Here is a 21,691-nt window from a genome sequence, read left to right on the forward strand (position 1 = left end):
TGCATTAGGAAGAATAGACTATAAAAGTGTCACATTATGTAGCCAGTGGCTCTGTTGAATGATTTAGGTGCCGCCTATATCGCATTGGCTGCTTATAGCATATAAATCTACCCAGGCGAGAAAAGTCTGCAGTGTTATTTTGGAAATAATAGTTTCTAAATTTCTACTGTAGTATGTATTATTCGTTGCCTGATTAAAACCATAATCAGTAAGTAGAAGCGCACTATTATCTTGATAATACATTTCTGATTATGTTTCATTATCATGTTAAATTTGTTTCCATCTGAAGTAGGCCAAAAAGGATGAAATTAAGTTTTATTATTTAAGGGGAAGTTTATGGAGTCTTAAAAGGTTTGTACAGGTAGATATTTATAGGTTTGGACCTATTTGTGGACATAAACAGACAAATTCTTCATCATTAAAAAGCTTCAGAGAGAAAACCATGTAAGTATTTACAGTAAACTGTATAAGCATGTATGTGTTTGTATGCATGTATATATTTATGTAAGTTAAGCGTAGTTTACATAGTTTGCAGAGAAACAGGATGTTATCAGTCATTTATCAGCTGTGAAAGCAGAGCACTTCATATGTATGTATGTATGTATGTATGTATGTATGTGTGTATGAATATACCTGTATATATGTATATATTTATGTATGTATGTACATATGTATGTATGTATGTATGTATGTATGTATGTATGTATGTGTTTGTATGCATGTATATATTTATTTAAGTTAAGCGTAGTTTACATAGTTTGCAGAGAAACAGGATGTTATCAGTCATTTATCAGCTGTGAAAGCAGAGCACTTCATATGCATGTATGTATGTATGTATGTATGTACTGTATGTATGTATGTATGTATGTATGTATGTATGTATGTATGTATGTATGTATGTATGTATGTATGTGTGTATGAATATACCTGTATATATATGTATGTTCGTATGTATGTATGTATGTATGTATGTATGTATGTATGTATGTTTGTATGTATGTATGTATGTATGTATGTATGTATGTATGTATGTATGTATGTTTGTATGTATGTATGCATGAATATACCTGTATGTATGTATGTACGTATGTATGTATGTATGTATGTATGTATGTATGTATGTATGTATGTATGTATGTATGTTTGTGTCTATTTGTGAAGGGAAATAACTTTTCAGCATTTCAGCAAACACATCCATTGTACTTACAGACATTGTACTTATAAATATGGACACAAAGTAGATGATGATTTGTTACTATTCAAATATCTACTGTATTTAAATATATTAAAGTGATAAAAATTACTCTGCCATTGTTGGCAGTTACATCACTGAAATGGGTTACAATAAGAAGTAATTAGTGTTTTGCAGCTATTGTTTAATTTTGGCCCATTCCTCATGGCAAATCATCTTTTATTTCCCAAGGTTTTACATGGAATTCACAATTTAAATTCCTCCATGAATACAGTAATTAGAAGATTGTTTAGGCCATGCAGGCATTGTCTGTCTTTTTTTGTGTGTGTGTATAAACCAAGGGTTATTTTGGCTATTTGTTATGTTTGCCAATACGTCTGCGGTCGTTGTCTTTTTGAAATATCTTTCCCTCAGATTAAGTTTCTTGGCTGATGAGATTAAAGTCTCCTCTAATATGTCCTAGTACATTGCTCCAATTGTGTTTTCTTAGATGACATGCAATGCCACAGAACCATTTGCAGAGAAGCGATCACATATCATGATGCTCGGGCCTCCACACTTCTGTGTTTATAGTGTTCATGTGATTATATGGACAACCCTTCTTTTTATTATCGCACACTTTTTTTCTTCTATTTTAATACAAATTTGATTTAGCTCTATTTATCGTCTAAAAGTGATCTTCATCATTAGTCTTTGACTATGAAATTTTGCATGGTACACCTGCCTGGGATAATTAGTTGTATATCTATGAACTTACTGCATATTATAATACCACTTGCAATGAAATCATTTGTTTTTTGTTTAATAAAGTTGTCCCTGAGTATCTTCACCACTTTCTCCTTCACCACGACTGCTACTTGTTACTTGAAATCCTTTTAACCAATGACAAAATATTTGCTATTGTATTGGTATAAATCTATTTCCTACAAAATGATATATCTATTATCTAAAAAAAATCTTATTTATTTAGATCTGGGTGAAAACTAAATGACTATGAGTTTTAATATAGTATAATTTTTTTATACAATTTGATTTTCTTTGTGCCAACAAATAAACTTAGCTCATGCCCCTAACTGACAGTAGGACTGATGAAAATCAATCAAAAATATTGTTCATGCTGAGCAGGCCAATTATGTGATGATATAAAATAACGAACAAACCCCTTAAGCACTAAACTCACAGCAAACTCACAGATTACCTTCTAATTTTTTTTGTTCCTTTATGTCAGTAAAAGCCTGAGGAAAATCAATGAAATATAATTAGTGAAAATCACAAAGGACTAGCCAGCACAGGTTCTACTACTTTGGTTTTCTTTGTCTGTCTGGGGGAATGATTAAAGGCTCTTTATAGAACAACAGCACACAAAATGTTTTCTCAGCAGACATGCTTTTGAGTAGAACTGTTTATAAAGTTTAGAAGCCTTAATTATTAAAGTAAAAAACCTTTAGAAACCCTTTACATACATTATTAAATAATATCCATATTTTCTGTTAAATCAGTCACAAAAGCCAATGACCATTAAAGACTCCAGAGGGCTCTGATATCACTGCATAAATGAGCCAGTTCTGATTAATATAATAATCAGTTATTATGTTTTCACAATCATTCACACACTCAATTACACTCAGGGGTGTATTATAGAAGGCATTAAAAATCCCTTATATTTACCAGTGGTTTGTTTTATGTTTTTGGGATGTCTGATCCAGGAAACAGGCCCCTAGATCAGACATGGTCAAAGTCCTCCATAGGATTTGCTTGAACTGCTGGAACTGCAAACTCTGTACCTACAGTGAATCCACAGTGTCTGTAACACTGAGCCAGACTGTGTGGATCCAAAGTTTAGATCCCTGTCTATATAAGTCCTGAAACACAAGTGACATTAAAAAATATCTTAAAATTACACCCATGCATATATACAAAATGCACTGAAGCAAATTCAATATTCTGTATTCAGACATAGAGTAAATTACATAAATGGTGGCTCAAGTGGTTAAGGCTCCGGGTTGTTAATTGGAGAATCGGGGTTCAAGCCAAAGTACTGCAAAGCTGCCACTGTTGGGCAACTGAGCAAGGCCCTTGTGGTGTTCTAGTGGTGCTGTGTTATGGCTGACCCTGTGCTCTGACCCCAAGTTATATGCAAAGAAAATTTCACTGCACTGTAATGTATCTGTGACAAAATAAAGACTGCTGCTCTACTCTAATTTACTAAATTACCAGGCCACCCCTGAGCATTTATTCAGCCTTATGATAGCAAACAAAAACCTACCATTAATGAATCTTTCATTTTTTTTATATATTAAGTTTTCAAAGAGGCATATCCAAGATATATGACTGGAAAATGCCCCTTTTATGTATGTTCTAGCACTTGTCCAGTGGGTGCTTTAAATCTCAACAACATATATATGTATGAAGTCATTACTGTGGTGGTCATAATCCTGGTAGAAACATGTTCAGCTGTAAAATGTGCACTTCCATTTTTGTTCTCTTTTATGCAATTATTTTTCTACTTTGCCTGTTTTCCTGAACCTTACAGTCCTTCTTTCCCTCTCAAAACATTTCTGCTGACTCTTTCCATCAATCTTTATCTTGCATAATAGTCCCTACAATCCAACCGTTTTTACCATTTAGCAATTAGAGAGTCTAACATTCTTCCACGGTCTGTAATCTTTTCCTATAGTTTATAATCTATCCAACATTTAAACTCAATGACCTCCAAAACTTATACTATGATCGTTTACGTTTCAAAAATATTTTTATATGTGCGTAAGTGATAGATGTATATTTGTTATTGCTTTTTTTTTTACAGTGTAGAAACTAATATATACCTTTGTTCCACAAATAAGAATTTTCACAAATGAAGTCCAAAAATCTGAAACAACTTTGAAAATCTCGGATTTTTTTACATTTAAATCAGAAACAAAACAGAAATCTTCCAAAATTTGAAAATGCTAAAACAAATTTAAAAAAAAGTAAGAACCAGAAATGTCCTTGTGCCCTGTCACTAAAGCTAAAAGGAGACATAAATACTAAGAAACTGTGAATTACATGTTAATATTTCTAGGAATCGACTTTCTCTCAAGAAATTGCTGATAATATTATTTAGAATGAATGAACTGTTTATTAAATTAAAGGAGAATAGAAAACAGAAGCAATTTCACCAGCGCTATCAGACTTTTGTTTCCCACTAAACATTGAGAGATATAATATCTGAAACCACAATGGCTTAAAAACAATATTGCCTTTGAAGAGAGTTTCCTTGTCAGTCTCAAAGGAGTGGGATACTGTTATAATACATTAATAACATTTACACATTCATGACAGCAGCACAGATGGTGTTAATTTATACAGTACATCAATCAAATTCTTTTCATCAGGTTTTGATTTTTAAGAGGAAGATTAATCGTCACTGCTCTATACAACAAACACAATTTAAGCCTAATGCTGGGGCACATGTCATTCACAATGTCCTTGGTGCCATCCATAAAAAAAATAAAAAAAAAAAACATACTAGCTTTTAGTCCTATTATGGAATGCTACTAAGAGCATATCAGAAGAGCTCTGTGCAGTGTAAGGAAGATTAACAGATTAAAGTCCCACAGTATTAATATATATTTATGAGCATTTAATATATGTGTGTGTATATGTGTGCATATGTGTGTGTGTGTGTGTTGATTTGTACACAATTACATGCTACCTTCTTTTCCCATAGCTTTCGCCCTATATCCAACATCTAACTTCAGACTTTCTTCTCAAATTCTACTGCCTGCTTATTTATATTTATTGCATGAATGTGTTGTGTATATACAGTCGATGAGAGAATCAGGCAGAATAATAAAATCTCATATATTTACACCTCCAGTGATAATATATGCTGAGAACTCATTTAATGACATCTCCAAATACTTGCAAATGAAAGATAGATAGATAAAAAATAGATGTGTTCCAAACAAATCAGTGCCTGGAAAATGTTTAATAATCTGTATTTAATGGCAGCTTCTCTGCTCGATCCTTTTTATCCTTCAATATTTGCATGTCAGAAGAACGCTTCTTCGCATATTATGACACATAACCTTTTCAGTGAATATTCCTACGTCCCTGATTTTGGCTTTGGTGTCTCATCCTGTTCTGTGTGATGAGATGGTGCAGTGGTAGAAGGTCAGAGTAGCCACACACCTGCTTGTTCTGAACTTTAGCTCTGATATCGTCTCTTGCTTTTAGTTCTCACCTCAATACCTTTAGGCTGTTCTGTTTTACTCGGTCCTTAGGGAATGTCGGTTGATCATTTTTAACCTTTTGTGACTGTTGTCTTGCCACAATATTACAGAATATAATGTGGATTTAGAGCATTTCATTTTTTTTCAGAGATATAAGAAAAATAGGGATAATAAACCATCCCAAGTAAAATTGACATTCTATTTGTTCATTAGCCTATGTTTGTCTTTTGTCCTGGCGCAAGGCTTGTTCAGTGTTGGATCAATTTTACTCAGGTCCGTACAGTAGATTGACTCTTTAATGTGTAGTAAACCACTTGTTCACCAATGCACTGTTCTTAATCAGTGCATTGACTTAATGCTGGGAAATGTGCATTAACAAATCTCTCCCATGTATTTTTGGTCAGAAATGGGCTTCACATTATAAACAGCCATAAAGTGTTTTCTCAGTCATGGACCAACAGTACACTGATGATATGTCTCTAGACTGATTCGTTATTGGATCTGTCAGCAATTATAAGTTACCTTTCATAAAGCAAAAGAGAAATTGCTTAATATTCCTTGATATTGATTGATACATGGAAAAGTTGAGATAGTTGAGAAAATGATGAGGGAGAATGTTGAATCTACATGCCTATGTCTGAGACAGCTACTTCACACCTCCTGAGGCCATGCATCTTTCCCTAACCTTGACACTCCAGTGATATCTGATGAATGAACCTCGGAACTCTCATATGCTTCTTTTTATTTGCAGTCAATCTAGATGATAAGATGCAGTCAATCTAGATGAAATGGAAAACCCCATGTTGTGCTTCATGTCTCTATCCTCACCATCTGTTTTCTTTTTATATATTGTTTGGATGTAAAACCTCATGGAAAGTGATATTTACTATTAACTTTTTATGAAAATATTATGTTAGGTGAAAATTTGGTGGCTAAAACAGTTGTGAAGCTCAACAGAGAGCGGGCGTGTGAGAGAGAGAGAGAGAGAGAGAGAGAGAGAGAGAGAGAGAGAGAGAGAGAGAGAGAGAGAGAGAGAATATTAGGTATGCTTGTGATCACGTAATAGTTAAGGACAATGTAAATTGTGTGCAGTGTCTGAGCAGGGACTAGCTATGACAGTATAATGAAAAGAGAGAGTGCCAGAAGGTGACTTAATGGTGACATAAAGGTGAAGGTTAATAATTAATACCTGACCTCACTATTGCTCTTGAGGCTGAATAGGCAAATTCCCAGTGTCATGCTGCAGTTAATAGAAAGCCTTTCCAGAATGGTGAAGGTTGTTTTACCAGCAAAGAGAGAGGAACAATGTCTGGAATGGGATGTTCAACAAGAGCATATTACTATAATCATTAAGAATATCCACATACTTTTGGTCATATAGTGTATTCATAGTGTATTTTATGTCTATACAATGAAGTTTTGCCCAAAGCTAAACTACCCAGTAAACTGGTATTGCATGGTCTGCATTTGCATTTTGAAATGTACTAAAACAAAAAGTAAACTGTAGACTCATGCCCCAATAATGTCTCTCTGGCTGCCCTTGAATAAAAAAAAAAACACAGTTTTCCACTAGCTTGTATAGATCCCTAATCACTGACCTCTTACTGCCCCACTACACACAGCTATCAAGTGTTACCAAGATGCAGTTTGCACTTATTTCTTCACTTGCCTCAAATCACTTGCATAGCTTTATACGACCCTATTTATGGCTTATTTTTCCCCTCTAATGAAAAGCCTTTACATTTTCTTGATGTAATAACTGTGGATGAATTGAGCTGTCACTTTTTTACATGGCAAGTGTTTTGTAATCAGCTACACACACAAACACATCATCAGTGACTCACTCAGTGGTTGTTCTATTAGTTACCATGGACACTCAGTTTTCCCCTGTGAAAGAGCACAATTATGAGCTTCTAATTAGGACCTTTTGTCAAGGTCCTTCCTTATTGACTAACAGTCTGAAAGATATAACTAAAATTTAGATATCACATTAAACATGTCTCATTTGATTATTCATTGACATTTGAGCTAATAAATGTGTCATCCAGATTTTTAAAACCAATTGTACCACTCTTGCCCTAGGATTTGCACTGACAAACATCACTACACTTTTTATGAAAACGTTCGATTGCCTGTAGTTTTATTATTATTATTATTATTATTATTATTATTATTATTATTATTATTATTATTATTATTATTATTATTATTATTATTATCATAAGTTATTATACTCTTCTTAAAATATCCAATATAATTCGGGAAGACTGTGTGAGTCTGGATTAATATTTTCTTCCAAATTTGCTTTGGAATCACTTTTCTTACTTCAATACATGGATTGATGGAAGAAAATGCTACTGGGTAGAGCTTTGAAATTTTACCCTGCATCTTTGAGAGGAATGCTCCCACTCGTGTGTCTTAGAAATTACCATCAATAATGAAAGGAAGCATTGGGTCAGGAGTCATACACATGGAAGCAGAGGTGAATATTTGATATAAATATTTGAAAGGCTTGTTCAGTGTGAGATTTCCATATGCCCCCTTTCATTAGGGATGTGTGAAGAAAAGTAATGGTGCTCACTGGAGCTAATAAACATATAAAATTTGCAATGCCAATTGGAATCTCTGAAGGTCTTGGTTAACAAGCCAGCCATACACGCTCCATCCATTCAATATATTGATATTAATATAGGACATATTTTGTCCCAAGCCACATTAAGCTTGTGAAATTCACCCATTTTTTGAAATTCACCAAAAAATTTGTTTTCCAAGTGGTAATGAAATACATGAGCTGTCAGGATCTAGCCCGGACTTTGACCACGTGCTTTTGTTTATGTTCTGTGTTCACGTGTCTGCCCCGCCCTTGTCTCTTCCTCCCCGCCTTTGCACACCTGTTCCTTATTTGTCTAATTGTTATTAGTATTTAGTCTGGGTCCCTGTTTTGTGTGTTTTATTTATTAAATCAGTTTTTGTTTTTACGCTATCCTGCATTTGGGTCTCTTTTAACCTTGCATCGCTGACAGGAGCTTTGAGAGTGGGTGAATGAATCACAATGCCATTAACGTATGCAATGACAAACTTGACTGTCATGTCTCTGAGCACTGAATAGATCAAATACTGTAGCATTATCCAATATTTGTAGCATGTCAATCAGGTTGTAGGTGAATATACTGGCATTAGTTGCTCAATAATTGATGGGACTCTTTATTTTGGTTGGATTTGTTAGTTGTCTCATAAAATCCAATCTAATTGAAGGTGGTATTACAGGAGAAAAAAAACCCTTCCTTTAATGACAATCACCGTGTTTTGGGTGGTTAAGAAGGGACGCATCAATTGATATTGCAAATTTTCTTGTGGCAAATTATGCTTCCAGTATTGCTTTAGTATTTGTGGTGTCAGTAAAGAAGGAGATACAGAAAGAAATTCCTCCTTATGCTATATACAAAATACAGAAAGTTGAAAAAGATCTTTTGAACAACCAAAATTTGAATACCCAAATATTACAACAGAATCTTTGTGACAGCTGAACTTAGTGTTCAAGGACTATAAATTCAAGGACCTTTCAAAGAACTTTCAATGAAAATTACATCCCACTACAGCACGTATATACTGAGGACCTCATACATTTTAGTAATTGTTATATTCCATCAAGAAAAACAGCACTGAAGTGGATTTATCTAAAACATTTGCAAATAGGTTTCTGCTACCTCAAGACTGAGGTGTGGGCTTATACACTGAGTTTCCTTTTTGGAGGTCATTACAGGTCAAGAAAACAAACCCTTTTCCCAGGGAACTACGTTTGGCTGAAGTATAATAGGCTGTAAAGATAAGGAAAGAGTTGCTGTAAAGCAAACACCAATGCCATCATGCTGACATTCTGAGTCAGACTTCAATGAAAAGAGTTATATAGACAATTACGTGTCCCAAGATGATGTTTTCCTGGTACAACTTCTCAGCAGTGAAAGTTTGAAAAGCAATAAAGAGGGTGACAACTCGTGTCCTTTATTATTTTGGACAAATGTTTTCACTTAGTTGGAAACAAGTCAGACAGTGAGTCACTTTCCCACATTGTTAGCACAGTGAAGTTGAAAAGAATGAGGAGGAGACTACGATGCTCAGTTTAAGAAGATTCAAGACTTCAATAGACAAGTTTTCCTTGTTTCCTTGTGCCAAAATTATGCTACTGTTCGATTCAGTCCCAACAGCAGTGGTATACACTTTGAGACTACTGTGCTGTAACTTGTTTGGTGTACAACTTTGTATGTAAGAATTTCTGTACATTTGTTATATGTATGTGCTTAGTGATTCCACTTTGAGTTAATAAAGGAGACTCTTATTTTTATTCTTCGATGACTAGGGATCTATTTCCAAACTTTATTTCCATGATTACAGTCCTTATTTTTTCATTTCTAAAATCATCCAGTTGTTTTATCTCATTGATATCACAATGTAGCTTAGCGCTAATAAAAAACATATGAAGGTGACTCACATGTCCATTTGCAGACCAGTGAACACTTTCTAGGAAACGCATCCAAGTGCTAACATTGTCCACATTTGCAGCATAGACTTCTAGATCTGCATTTTCAGATTGCCAACACCATTTCTCTTGAGAAGGATAAATAGGAAAACATTTAGGCTGCTTGGACACAATCTGTTCCCAGGTGGAAATGACACAGTTTGCTTTCTAAACAAGGCCACAGTAAGCAAACGAAGTCAAGTCAGTGTAAAAAGGATTTGTTCTAATGCAGAGAGGAGAAAGCACAGAGCCCCGAGGGAGCTGCTGTCTGCTTGCAGCCAAAATGATGATCCATCTCACTCGCTTTTCAGAGCCAAATCATTATTTTACCTACAGTTGGAACTGGGGAAATCTTAATTGAGAAGTGGAGAGCCAAAACCACTGTGTTAAATTTACACCAACAGTGTTAATCAACACGGAGCAATTACATCTGAAAAAACAGAAGGTGAGAATGTTAAATTGCATTGATAACTATTTTAAAGCTATTATAAAAATGTCCTTATTTCTAAAATGTTCTTTCTTTTATCTTTTTACTTTTTAAGGAAAATCAGTTCAAAAATCTCAGCAATACACCTAATAAAACATAGCTTTATTTTTTATAGAACCTTTCATACATAAAATGTGGCTTAAATTGTTCAATATATAATAATAATTAAGAATAAGAATAATAATGCAACACAAAATGAAAAACAAAAATAAGATCATTAAGTATGTGTATATATATATATATATATATATATATATATATATATATATATATATATATATATATATATATATATATATATAATACTGCAACAATAACCATGCTGTCAAACACAAACCTAGTGTTAGGATAATATCAAGTGATATATAAAGTATATAGGATAAGATCAAGTGATATATAATGTCGTGCCGAGCTCTTGTGAAAAGTATATATGGTTTTGAACAAATGGTGGTGATGTGTTTGTTGAAATTGATCTGAATTATGCTGTAAGAAAATGTGCCCCCACTAACACTTCTTTTTTTACTGTATATACATGAATTAGTAGATTTCCACCAATTTTCTACACTGGAGTCTATTTCTGTGATTAATGCATTATACAATCACTGAACACTTTATTAAGAACACCTGCACACCTAATTATTCATGCAAAACCTAATCGGTCAATTCCATGCACCTGTGTAATAGATAAAATCATGCAGATATGTGCTAACATCTCAGAATGCACGACAAGTCGAACTTTGAGGCAACTGAGCTACAGAGGTGGGAGTAAGTCACACATGTGCAAGTCACAAGTAAGTCTCAAGTCATGAATGTCAAGTCAAAGTCAAGTCAAGTCTTTTTTTTTATATTTGTCAAGCAAGTCTCAAGTCTCAAATTTGCGACTTAAGTCTGACTCGAGTCAAGTCATATGACTCGAGGCCCCCATCTCTGCTGAGCTACAACAGCAGAAGACCACATCTGGTTCCGCTTTTGTCAGAATCAGAAAGAATAGAAAGCTGAGGCTGCAGAGGGCAAAAACTCACCAGGTTAAGACTGGAAAATGTCAAGTCAAGAGGCTTTTATTCTCATTTCAACCATATTTAGCTAGATTACATAGTAAAATGAAAAAGTGTTGCCCAGTCTGATGAATCTCCATTTCTTCTGAGCCACACAGGTGGTATGGTCAAAATTTCATTGGCAGCAATATGAATTCATGCATTCAACCTGCCTTGTATTAACAGTCCAGACTGGTAAAGTGGTGTAATTATGTTGGGAATGTTATTCTTAATCTTGATAATCTTGATATGCCTGGAATATTTTGGGGCCGTTAATACCTATAATCATTGAAATGCCACAGACCATTTGAGTATTGTTGCTGATGTGCATCCGTTTGCCACAAGTTACATCTTGTACCATCTTCCAATGGCCAATTTCAGCATGATAACGTATAATGTCAAGCAAAAAAGCAAAAGTCTTTCAAACTGGTTTCTTGAACATGACAAGGAATTCAGTGCTCCTCAGTAACCTTACCAGTCACCAGACCTGACTCTAATAGGGCACCTTTGGGATGTGGTAGAACAAGTGATTCACAGCATGATTGAAGATCTGCAGGAATTACATGATGAATCATATAATCCATTTTTTCAGCAATAGAACTGATTATAGAGTGCCCATAGGCTCATCTGGGAAGAGACTTTCAGAAGCACAGACAGAAGCAGGTTTCAAATATAACCCTATTCCTCCCTAAGTCTAGTGTTAATTCTCTGATCATATTACAACAGCAAGTCCGAATGCTTAAGGGGCTGCATAATCGGAGGAAGCCATCTGTAATGGACATTGTTAGAATGCCCTTGATAATGCCTTTAACAACATTAATAACACTGATGATAATGTTATTAATAATACATGGATTTTAATGTACTTTACTTACACACACAAAATGCAGTAGAGTGAACAGGTGCATGTTTATTATGGAGCGCATCTAAAATCCTAAAACATATTAATAACTAAAATCTCCATTTTAAGTAAAAACATCTTGTATTTCGTTAACCAGCTATTGACTAAAAAATACATTTTACATTATATTATCATAACTTTAAAAACAGATAAATGATAAAAGTGTATTCATGTTCAATCTGTCCAACCTTTTTAACTGCTGGTGTGCCTATGGGAAAGTGCTGCACAATCGACTACTGCAGTTTGTGTTCAGTAGAGAGTCATGCTGTAGAAAGACAAGGTCATTCCCAGATTAATGGATCTGAAGGAAGATTTTTCAACTCCCTCAGCAGCACATGTAGTATAGGTTTTTAACTCCCCAGTGCTCGAAGCCAAATCATCAATTAACCTACAATTACAGCTTTGGCAGCTTAAATAAATGAAGACCAGTGAGAGGACTAATTAAAAGCTAGACTGATTTTTATTTTTGGCAAATACAAATTTAAAGCAGCTGACTTTGAAAAACAAAGAGGATAAAGTAGATTTAATCTGACACACTTATTAATAATGAGGTTTGTTGTAGATATTAGAATTTTTTTTTATTCATTTAAATGTAAGCTATCCACATTCATCACACAAACCAATGAGGAATTGCAGGGACTTGTTTCATGCATTAATGATTAATGTGTTTTATTATTCAGTTCCTGGCCTTTTACAAATTAGAACTTTCCAACGTAACTGATAACCTAAATGACATTTAGCTCTACATATGTATTGATTCTTATTGTTTACAGAAGAAGGCGTGTTCTACTGAAGTGAGTGAATAAAGCCATAAGGTGCTTTAAGTACTAGTCATGATTTGGCAGAAAATAATGGGAAAACTTTTTGTCATTCTGTTTCAGTCAAGGCTTCGAATGTTTTCATCTCTAAATAAAAACAAATACGAAATCTTAAATAGTAATAATATTATATTTTATATTTATATATAAAAAACTATTTCTAATATGGTATTTAAGCAGTTATTGTCCACAGAGATGCCCATGTAAACTCTAATAAAAATAAAAGTAAAATATAAGACATCTGAGACATTCCTGTCTTCGCCTGTGCATAGAGTTGCATGTTCTCCCTATGCTCTGGGGGTTTCCTCATGGCACTCTGGTTTCCTTCCCAAATCTAAAGACATGCATTGTAGGCTCAATGGGATCTCTAAATTTTCCATTGTGTACCCCTCAATGGCTTGGCACCTTGTCCAGGGTGTTCCCCTTAACTTGTGCCCTGAGTCTACTGGAATAGGTTGTAGGATCTCTGTGAACCTGTGTAGGGTAAGAGCTACAGAAAATGGATAGACAATGGAATGGATAAAGAACAGATAGATAGATGTATATTTTCCTCATTCTTCCTCAATATATTTTCTTTTCTTATTTGCTTTTTATTTAAATTTAAGTGTGTATTAGAAATATCCATCTCTCCACATTTGCTGTAATGCTGTTACTTTGTTGAAAAGTCTAGTTTAATGTAATGTAACCTTTTATTAAGACATGTGTTTTCATGACATCATTTTTTAACCACTGGGAACTATTATACAACATGCATGTTGCACTACCTATATTTTGGGATAAAGATTTCATACATTTTGCAAGTTCATTTGAATGCACATGACTAGTGTGTGCCATATGCCATGTGCCATATGCTCTTCTAGCTATCAAATGAAAAAAAAAAAATACTATTACATGATACAATAGCCTACATCCCACACACATTAAGATTTCATACTGATTTAATTTCTCATGGCCACATTCAATTGTGGGCACAATTAATTTCCGGTGTACAAATTGGAAAATAAAATCTATTTCATTGCCTCTATAGTTACCTACTACCTGCAACTCTCAACAGCAGATCCCCCGCTTAATCTCCATGCTTTCTGCCATCATACTCCAAGTGCATCATCAAAAAATAATAAAATGTTCTAGGTCAAGTGTTAATTTATTATTCTGAATAAGGATAGTTGAAGCTAAACTGTTAAATTAAACAAATTATGCACTGACTGATGTAATAATAACAACTTAGCTTTTCCATGCAGCAATTTATTGGTAATTCACTTTTCTCCTGTTTATTACAATGCTTGTCATGCCATTTATCCATCCATTTTTCCTCTTTCCATTTTCTGTCTTGTTTATCTTACGTGGGATCGTATGGAACATGTAAACATGGAAAACTTGTAAAGATTATTTCTGGTATGTGGCTTGGATTAAAGTGACCCAGTGTTGATGGAAGGCAGATCAGTAGGTTGCTTAGAGTTGTGTAGGAGGATTAGGAGAATGCAGGAGGAGTATTGTTGCTTATTGTTGTTTGACAAGAAAGAAACCCTGAATAATGTTAATTAATATGGAGAAGGCTTGTGTGTTTGTTAGAATTCAAGAGGTAAAATTTCTAAGATTACGATGGTGTGGTTGTGAATTTCAATCCCATGTCTGCCTGCTGCATTTATTAGCTCTCAGTTGTTTAAAAGGCAGATATTATCTACCCTAATGAATTAATCTGTCCATTATTGGAATGGTAGCACCATTGGGCCACCACTGGTGAATAGCTACTGCTTGGATGGTGTAACATTCCGAGCACAGCCACAACGCTAACAATGCTATTTTGCGAAACCGTCTGTCCACCAAACAAATCCAGCCAACAGTAGTCAGTGGTCATAGACCGACAATGATGAAGGATATGAATGAATGCATATTGAAAAGATTTGGAATAACAAACAAAAATGATGCATGGAAAAGATGAGGTATAGTCTTTGCTGGTGTGCCTATAAAATAGGATTACATGGTGAGTAGCGAATAATTCATTCATTCATCTTCTACCGCTTATCCGACCTACCTCGGGTCACGTGGAGCCTGTGCTCAGGCGTCATCGGGCATCAAGGCAGGAAAACACCCTGGATGGAGTGCCAACCCATCGCAGGGCACACACACTCTCATTCACTCACACACTACGGACAATTTTCCAGAGATGCCAATCAACCTACCATGCATGTCTTTGGACCAGGGAAGGAAACCGGAGTAGCCGGAGGAAACCCCGAGGCACGGGGAGAACATGCAAACTCCACACACACAAGGCGGAGGCGGGAATCGAACCCCCAACCCTAGAGGTGTGAGGCGAACGTGCTAACCACTAAGCCACCGTGCCCCCCGAGTAGCGAATAAGATTATCTTAATTTGCTCTCCTTGTTGGAGAGTCTGTCCACAAGGTGATGATTGACAGTTTGAAGAATGTCCATTGATTACATTGGCTTACATTTTCTCAAAGCCTGCTTTATGCTGATACACAGACTAATTAAACATTGAAGGATGTTCATCTTAAATCTCTCTGAAGAAATCCTCAAACAGAGGAAAAATAATTTATTCTGAACAAAAATTATAATGTTATCACTCTCAGAGTCAGATAACAAATGATTGAAATCTAGTGTTACGACAACATGAGTGTCCAGACTAATCATTAGCTTAACAACCACATGAAGAGTTAATGCTTACTGCTGGATTTTTAATGTACAAATGCTGTTTCTCTGATACAACATGATCACAGTCATTAAACACTTACTTAATAATGAAAATGACATCCAGATAACTAATTTCCACTCTTAATTAAGGAATTAATTTAATCAACAAATATAAATGTATTGTTCTATCTATCCATGCATTCATCACTTTTTTGTAGCACGTATGCTACACAAAGTTACAGGGAACCTAGAGACAATCCCATGGGACCCAAGGCACAAGTTGGGAGAAACCCTGGTGGGGTGCCAAGCCATCACAGGGAACAATCACGCACACACTCTATGGACAATTTAGAGATACCAATCAAACTACAACACATGTCTTTGGACTGGGGGAGATAACTGGTCTACCAGGTGGAAACCCCTGATGCAGGGGAGAACATGCAAACTGTTCACAATAGGCAGATGCAGGAAACAAACCCCTGATCCCAGATGTTCATGGCAAATGTTACAATAACTTACTCTACATGGTTCCAATCTGAGTGACTCATTTCATTGGAGGTGGATTTAAGGCATTTCCTCATGTAGAGTAAGAAAACAACCCATCCAGACTAAATTACAGTGTGTGTGACACAAATAAGAGTTTGCTCTTGGTACTTACTTGTGCACATGAATTTAATGCCAAGTGAAACATTCAGTATGAAAACAGTTTTCTTATCACTTCATTGAATGAAAAGCTTGGCATCACGCAGACTCTGGCCAATACGATTCTCTTTGGATCCCTATATTTTGACTCTGCTCTGTCACTGTGTAAAATGAATGGTTTGTTTGATCATCTCTAATCAACTGGGTGGCCTAATTACAATGTTAGAGCCTCAAGCCAAATATTTGGGCTGCACATGGAAACCAAAAAACCCTGAAAGACCTCAATAATTATTCAGACTAAAGCTTGTCTTTTTAAATAGCTTAAATTGTCATTACTTTAGCTTTACATTTCTTGGCTGTTATACAGTCGTGTGGATCAATCCCTGAATCTAATGTTTTAGAACTTGCTGATTTATAGTAAAAAGGATACAAGCATGTTGTTGCATTAGAAGAAAAAAAAAATGCAACAATAGTGATTAATGTGATAATTACAACTAGGACTATTTATGCAGCAATATTTATTCAATCAATATATTGTACCTGACACCAATCAGAAGTTTATTTAAACAGTTGCTGGCTGCATATTCTCGTGTACCATGGTCCGTATATACTATATTTTCACACCATATTTACCCAATTTGATAATTTTTGTCAGTTCCCACCCATTACTAGCAGTCCCTGTTCATGTAATGGCTACCAGTCAGGGAAGGTAAGAGCTAATACTTGTTTTTTTTAAGACATGAGAAGCAAGCCATTACAATTTTGTAATTGCTGCTAATGCTAGAACACATACTGTGTAGAAATGTGCTAAGTGTCCTTTTCTGCATATGCAAGCAATTTGACACTCACTATTGGATTTTACTCTAACAGGGTAGACAATAACAACATCCCTCAGAGAATATCTGTGGCATTATTAAGACATTCTTGCCAGGTGCCCTAACCACTTCAACTGGATTTTTTTCAATTCAGAGAAGGTGAGTGGTGTGGTTTCTTCCCTGGGCTGAAATTTCATAAAAACTTTTTTAATCCAGTACAACTTTTGGTAAATGTTGTTATTACTTTCTGTCTACTTTACTAAACCTGTTATTTGTTTGCCTTTTGATATTTGTACAGTATGGTCTTTCCTTTTGTCTTATTCCAGTTTATCCCTCATGTTTTGCCCTTTTGCTCAGTTTCATGCTTTTTATCTAATTTCATGGTTTCAACCTTCCGGCATTTTTAAACTCTTATTAAACGTCATCTGTTGGCTTGTACCCTGTGGCTGTCTCTGCAAAGTTTGTCAAAGTTATCAAAGATTTTGAAGTCTGGATATTAATGAAATAATAAAAACCACAACACTTAATTAAACTTAACTTATTAACCACCAATACTGGTGATATTGATGAAGTATAAAACTCTTTATACTGTATAATCAGAGGAACAGATTAAAATGCAATTACAATGCAGACTCTTGAATCACACAGCTATAGTAGTCTCCTCAGTCAAAATCTGCACTTCAGTTATAAGCTGTGATCCATTAGTTATTAGTTATTGTGTTTGGTTCAAGAGGTATTTTAATTAAATACAGTCTAAAAAATATACTGTATGAATCTGCTTTGCTCAGACTACTCCTGGTCCTTGGGGCTTGTGTCATTGTATTTAAGTATACAAACACACTGATCAGCCATCCTATTAAATCCACCTGCTTAATATTATGTAGGCCCCTTTGGTCCACAAAAACAGCGCTGACCCTACAAGGCATAGACGTTATAGATATAAAAATTCTACACAGGAACTTTTCATTTAAAATCATATGTGATATATACAAATCAAAAACCTTTTAGGTAACCTTTTTTGTAATATACAAATATTACAACAATCTAGTTAATACTTTAATAAGCACCTTTTGCTCTTTGGGTAATGTGCCATGAGTCTATCAGCATGGCACATTTTGGTTTGACAATATTTTTCCATGTTTTCTTGTAAAACTTTCTTCAAAAAAAAAGATTCATCAAATTGTAAGGGTAACTCTTGTGTACACCCCAAAGATTCTTAGTTTGATTCAGGTCTGAGATCTGGCTAGATGATTAAAAATCTGAATCTCCTTTGGGTTAAGCCATTTTTTGTTGATTTTGTTTTATACTTTGGGTTGTTGTCATGCTGAAATGTAAAATCCATTCTCATCTTTCATTTTATTTGCAGACACCTGAATGTTTTTCACTAAATTCATCTGCTATTTGTAGCTACTCCTGATTTCTTTCACGTAGCAGCCCTAATGTATGATGCTGCCACCACCATGCTGCACTGTGGATATGCGATGTTTTAGAATTATGTAGTCACCTCAGAGCATAACATATTTTACCACATGGTTTGGGGTTGTTAAGTTGATTTTGAATGTTTTTATTTTTTTGTGAGAAAGTGCTTTTCTCTAGCCCCTCTACCACATAGCTCATGAAAAACATTCACATTGAGAGACTGTCACATGCAGAGAGTAATCAGTACTTTGCAGATATTCCTGCAGCTCCGTTAATGTTGCTGAAGGTATCCTAGCAGCCTCACTGGTTAGTATTTTTCTTGGTATTTTTCATACATTTTGGATAGACATCTTGTCCTTGGTGATGTCACTGTGTTCACTATTGGTTGATGACTAACTTCATGCTGTTTTGTCGAAACATTTTTTTTTTTTTTTGCAAGTTTTTTTTATTGGAAACAAACATAAGTCACATAATGATACAGAATCCCATTTTGGTTTTGCATGAACAAGGAGTAAAGTATAAGAATCGCAACAACAACAACAATAATAATAATAATAATAATAATAATAATAATAATAATAATAATAATAATAATAACAATGACAATAATCTGAGTTAAAAAAAAAAAAAAATAAAAAAAAAATATATATATATATATCTATAAATATATATATATATATATATATATATATATATATATATATATATATATATATATATATATATAAATAAAAAGGAAGTAAAGAGAAAAAACTTGAAACGTTTCCTAAATTGATACCTAAATAGATTTTTTAAGTGTTAAATATAGTAATGATTTATACACCCTGGGAGATCCTCCAGAACAAACGAAAGCCTTAATCGTTTTAACATATAGTCAAAGAACGAGTCAAATATGAGTCAAAGAAGTGCTTAGGTAAGAACAATGGGATTGTTAGAAATAAAAAAAGAAATTTAGGCAGAACATTCATTTTAATAGCATTAAATAGAGACAAAGGCAGACTATTCCATCAATGAAGATCAGACTTCATTTTAGTGGCAAGTGGAGTAAAGTTTGAATACCAAGGTACAGTAACTAAATCCAGTGGGACTGATTATGAAGGGCATGTTCAGATGCTTAATTTGCAAAGCAGTTGTGTTGATTGGATAACACTGACTCTTCTGAAAATTTAATTTATATCCAGAAAAAGTCAGAATGTATCAAGAGTGGACAAGATACCGGACAGACCAGATACAGGGTCAGATACATAGAGCAATAAATCATTTGCATACAATGATAGTCAGTGTTCAGTGCCATTCCTAATGATACCTTTAATAAAGTAGAGGTTCGTAATGAACTGGCCAATGGTTCAATGGCCAAGGCAAATAAAGATATTTAAAAAATAAATTGGAGACAGAGGGCAGCCTTGATGTGTGCCACGTTCCAATAGAAAATTCTCTGAGCGCACATTGTTTGTTTGAATGCTCCCTTGATGGTGACGTATAAAGTAATTTCACCCTAATAATTTTTTTTACCAAAACCACATTTTTTTAATACAGCAAATAAATACTCCCACTCTGCCCTATCAAATGCGTATTCAGCATCCATTGAAATCACAATCTCAGGCACCTTCTCGGAATGTACTGTATGAATAATATTTAAAAGAGTATGAGTTTTAAAAAATAAATGACATCCTTGATAAAACTTTTTTGCTCCTCGGAAATAATGCTGGGCAACACTCTCTCTAGAAGCAGAGCTATAGTTTTTGCAGAACTTTACATCAGCATTTAAGAAAGATAAGGGCCTATAGGAACCACATAAAGTTGGATCTTTGTCACTCTACAAAAGAAGAGCTATCGAAGCTTGGGTCAGAGTAGCTGGAAGCAAACCCTTTTCTAAGGATTCATTAAACATCGAGAAAAGTAGAGGTGCCAATTTATAAAAAATTTTTGAAGAACTTATATGAAGTATGGAAGAAGTAGGATACCCATCAGGTCCCGAGGCTTTATTGGAATGCATCGCTTTATTTGAGAATTGAATTTTTTAAGGGAGAGTGGGGCATCTATTTCTTGTATATGGTCAGAATAAACGGTAGGGTTTTCAAGGTTGTCCAGAAACTGATTCATAGTAGTAGTATCGGCCGGAAATTCATATTTAGACAAAGAGGCATAAAACATTTTGAACGTTGCATTAATTTCTACCGGGGCTGTAATTTTAGGAATCAAACGTGAGACAGTTTGACGTTTCAGTTGGTGAACCAATAGTCGATTCGCATTATCCCCTTGTTTGTAGTAAGTGCCGCACGTCTGCAATAACAATCGCTCTATGTTCTTAGTGGAGATGAGATAAAATTCTTTCTTATGGTTAATACATTTCTTAAACAGTTCTGGGGATGGATTTAAAAGTGAGTTCGTAAGCCTGGCTTTATGTTTTTTATTATAACGAGAAGAGTATGAAATAATCTGCCCCCTAAGGAAAGCCTTCAGTGACTCCCAAAGTAAAAATGATGATGTAAACTCGTTCTGATTAAAAAGGAGGAACTCATCAATAGAATAAGACATAAATTCACAAAATTTGTTATCTGTCAACAATAGAGAAATAAATCTCCAAAAGGGAGGTAGATCTTTGTATGGACAGCTGAATATCCAGAAATAGTGGTGCATGATCTGATATTAAAATACTTACATTTACATTTACATTTACAGCATTTGGCAGACGCCCTTATCCAGAGCGACGTACATAAGTGCTTAAATCTCTAACATTGGATACATTAATGCTGGATCACTAAGTTACATACTTAAGATACCATGAGTTTAAAACATTTGTTCAAAGTTACAATGAAATAGTGTCAAAGGGTGTTTTTTTAAAAACACACAAAGGGTGTTTTTATATGCAAAAGATAAGGAAAGAAGTGCTAGTTGAAGTGTTTCCTGAAGAAGTAGGTCTTCAACCGCCGCTTGCAAATAGCCAGTGACTCAGCTGTCCGGATCTCTAGGGGAAGTTCATTCCACCACCTTGGTGC

Source organism: Tachysurus vachellii, chromosome 6, assembly GCF_030014155.1.
Source record: "Tachysurus vachellii isolate PV-2020 chromosome 6, HZAU_Pvac_v1, whole genome shotgun sequence".
NCBI lineage: Eukaryota > Metazoa > Chordata > Actinopteri > Siluriformes > Bagridae > Tachysurus > Tachysurus vachellii.